The sequence below is a fragment of the Pinus tabuliformis genome, chromosome J, assembly GCF_031772625.1.
Source record: "Pinus tabuliformis cultivar Carrire ecotype Pingquan chromosome J, CPIR1, whole genome shotgun sequence".
Classification (NCBI taxonomy): domain Eukaryota; kingdom Viridiplantae; phylum Streptophyta; class Pinopsida; order Pinales; family Pinaceae; genus Pinus; species Pinus tabuliformis.
The window spans coordinates 1339527092-1339531487 of record NC_142295.1 but is presented as its reverse complement, the minus strand read 5'-3'; positions in this window follow the sequence as shown (position 1 = coordinate 1339531487).

The window sequence follows — 4396 nt, the reverse complement described above, 5'->3', positions numbered from 1 at the left end:
AGCTGCATGGAGATTAGATAATATGTTGGAGTTAGTTCATCTAGAGTATGCATATTATTGCTTATGTCTTCTATTTCTTGATGTATGATACATGTTGATGTTGATATGTATTTAGATCGTTGAGTCATAATGATTTACACTACTACCCATACATGGAGAAAGTGTGTTGCTGCTTATGACTTTTTGATGTTGATGTGATATAATGCACATATATGGCTAAATCATGACGTTGGTGTCACATGGAGTATGTATATTATTTCCAATATTGTGATGGTTTTATGTTGTTGATGCTTTCCTTTTTCTCTCATAGGGAGGGAGAGTGAATTGATGGCTTGAGGTTGAGGAGATGATGAGTTAATGTTGTTGCTACATAGATTAGTTCTTTGATTTTGCTACTTGAATGCATTTCATATTGGCCATATCTTAATGTTGTTAGAGAGGTTTCATGTATTGGTTCATATGGTGCTAGTGATGCTATTGCATCCTACTGATGTGCTTCTTATGATTTGAGTTGATGATATATTATAATGATAGTTGATGAGCCTCATGGATGTTTTGTGATGATGATAATATAATTTTTGTTGCTTCTATGATATATTATTGTTTCTATCAGATGATTATATTGTAGATGTTGATGTGGAACATAGTTGTGGTTATTATGTTTTTGCAGTGAATTTCATTGTTGTTGTTACACACATGTTGTTGGTTAGAGGATAAGATGGTTAGTGTAGTGATGAGAAAATATTTTCAATGTATAATACCTCTATTTCTACTGCTAATTATGGAGAGATTATGTCATTTCTCATGGGGGCCTTGTACTTGATGCATATGCCATGAATTATCATTGTTGCTCCTATATGGAGCATATATTGATCCTTATTGATGTCATGCACTCATGTTGCATCATTATTTTTGCGATGTATAGAGAAGAGGACTTTTGCATGCAATTGCAAAAGCCATGTATTATCATTGTTTCGTCATTTCAGTGCTTTGGGAATGGAGAGAACCATGGTGTCTAGTATGTATTCTAACATATGTCAATTAACTATGAATGGGCTAATTTGTGTCATGTCTTATTTTGTATATAATTGATGTGGACCCGCTACATTGGCTATGTGATGTAATATTGGGTCATTAGAGTCATTGCTTTGTGATAGGTTTGTTATAATGGAGTCATATGTTACTCCTATATACTTTTCACAACCATATATATTTGCTCCATGAAGCATGATATATGCATTCCACTTCATTGTATATCATTTTTGAAAGTTGGTCGGAGTCTGGCTCTTGAAGAGTGCTCTCTTGCACTTGGCAACTAGGCTTATTACAACAGACAAATGTGTTGCTACACCAAAAAAGGGCGTGTGATTGCAACTTCATTACATGCTTAGGGGGAGCATGTTAATTTTTCATAGATTGCATGGCATTGAGTAGAGACTTCCTGGTAGTTACTTTCCTTTTTTTACATGCTTATCTTATACGAGAGACTTCTTTGGTTTTCATTGACATGGTTTTGAGTTTTACAAGGGTAGTACCTCTCTCATTCGACACATTATTGGCACTATTATTTAGTGTTGTTGTGGCCCTTTTCCATTGATTTTAAAGGGGGAGATATTTTGGATTAGGGAGATCATCTTCACATTTGCAGCTTCAGAATTGGATTACATATGGATATCAACCTAAAATTTTGAAGATCAGGTTGAAGTTGACATCAATGCCAAAGGGGGAGATTGTTGGCATTAGTGTTGTGTTGTATTATTGATGGTTGGTATTGATGTCAACCTGGTAACATGATGGTCGCATGTCATTCAAATCACTACATGTGGATCCATATGCTTACTTTGGTAGAAGTGTTTTCTTGATTCCATGATTAGTTGTAGGTGTTAGTGCACGAACTAGATGGTGCTTGATGTATTAAGATCTATTACAGATGACTGTGTTGCAGTTTGATCATTTTCTCTAGTTCACTTGTGCATCTTGCATACTTTCATGAGTAGAGTATCATTGTAGTACAAGTATTATTGGTATTGGCATTACCATGGTAATGGTATGCATGGAGAGCAGGTTGATAAGTCATATTTAAATGGTACAAATAGTAGTTTTATTTACATAACAATGTTATTTTCCTGTGTTATTGGTTTAGAGATTACCATGGTATAGGTGTCCTTGGTATTGACATAACCATGGTAATTTCCCGTGGTATTGGTTTATATATTACAATGGTACAATTGTTCGTGATGTTAGTATAACCAGGGTATTTTCGTATGGTATTGGTTTCAACATTACAGTGGTATAGGTGTCCTAGATATTGACATAACCATGGCATTTTCTTGTGCTATTGTCTTGGATATTACCATGGTATAGGTGTCCTAGGTATTGGTATAACCATGGTATCTACCTCTAGTATTTATTTCGAGATTGTTTAGGATAATTTGACATATAATTTTGTGAGAATATTAGGTTGATTCTCTTGACATGTTGAGTAAATGAGAGAATGGAGGAGTGTCTGCAATCTATGAGAGTTGAGTGATGCAGAATTTCTGAAGTAGTTTTCATGTGTTGTGAAAGATAACCAGAGCATGTTTCTTCCAATACTATGAGCAGAGAATGAGGAGATGAAGTAGAGGTTGATTGTAGATATTTTTGGGGATTGGTAGTAACTTGTTTGTTCACTAGTTTTTGTTGGTTGTGTGTAGAAGTTATATGTGAGCAAACTTATTATTGCAAAGGGATTTTAGATAATTTATTGATCATATTGTTTTATGCAGTGTGTGGTGAGATTATGTTGTAGATTTTGTTGTGGATTTCATTTTTGATTGAGTGACTTGATGATAAATTGTTGTAGTTTTCATGTTGAGAATTTCTGGGTTCTGGTATGAAAATGTATGAAATGAGAACCACATAGAGGAGTGGAGTTGGAAGAATCTGGTGAAATCAATATATTTGATAATTTTTCTCAATCCAATGGTAGTTGGATAGCTCGAAAGAAATTGGGTGAGGCTCATTGGTAGTGGTGATGTCCCATAGATAGGAGTGTGTAGAGTCATTTGATAGTTCAGGATTAACCAGGCTAGGATCATTGGTCATGGTGGCTTCGCGTGGATGGTCGTCCATATATCTACATGAGAAAGAGATCTCCATTTGAGAGTAGGCAACAAAATATCTACGTAAAAGAACTTTCTTAGCATAATAAAGATTTGAGAAACACACCAGTAGTTGGTGTTTATTTCCCTTGGGAGGGTTTCCCAGAAGATATACTTTTGTTCCATGTGTTGTATGGTTTTCATGTTTTCATGGTTATTTTTGATCCTATGATCTCCATTTATGTGTTTTTGTTTATGCATGGTTGAAGAATAATGATTTGTTGAAAATTTATAAGTGCATTCACTATTGATTCACCCCCCTCGAAGTATTTATCTAGTCTCCAACACATAGATAACATTATATGAATACTTGGAAATGAATTTTTGATAAATATACTATTTTTGTAGTGTAGAGCTATGAGTGGATTTAAGTATGAAATCTCAATTTAAATCTTGGTGCTTCCCCAAATGTATTTTAGTAAATGAATGAATGAATTATTTTAACCTTTTTGTGAATGAAAGAAATTATAAATATATGTGTGTTCATACTAATCTATTGTTGGAATTTGAAATCTCATGAGTAGAGGATATTATGTAAGGGTTTTAACAAGTAATATTACGTGGGTTCTACTGTGAATTATTGATAAAGAAACCCTATCTAGGGACCAACTCTGGCACCCACTATATAATTTTGAATGAATAAAAAATCAGGAGGTTGTAACAACGGTAGGAGGAATATTCAGGTGGTAGAGAAAGAAAAGAATATGCATACTATCTTCATTCAAGAACAAAATTCTCTCTTGTGGTAACTTGAGCCTTGGTATCTATTTCAAATCATATATATATATATATATATGTGTGTGTGTGTGTGTGTGTGCGTGTGGCAACAGAATCCTATTATTATAAACATTAGGAAATGCAATTGAAGTAAAAATATAAGGTTATGCCTAGGTTAGTTGTTGTGGGCCAAAAAAGGAGAGGAACCTCATAAATTAGCTAAAGACAAGAAATCCTATGCAAAAGAAATAATAGGGCCTAAGGAGAAACTCTAGTGGTCCCCCATAACAAGAGTCCACGAGACCTATGACCTAGTTGTGGGCTTACTAAATTAAATAATAATTATAGAGATAACATAGAGTTACTGCCAATACAATACATAAAATGTAGTGAAATATATTTTGTATGCATGCATAATAAATAAATAATATAATAATGCCATAAACACTGAAGAATTTCCCCCATAATTGTAAACAAGAACATAAAGAACTATCAGTTTACGTGTGCGTGGTAAAAAAGAATGAAAATAAAAATAA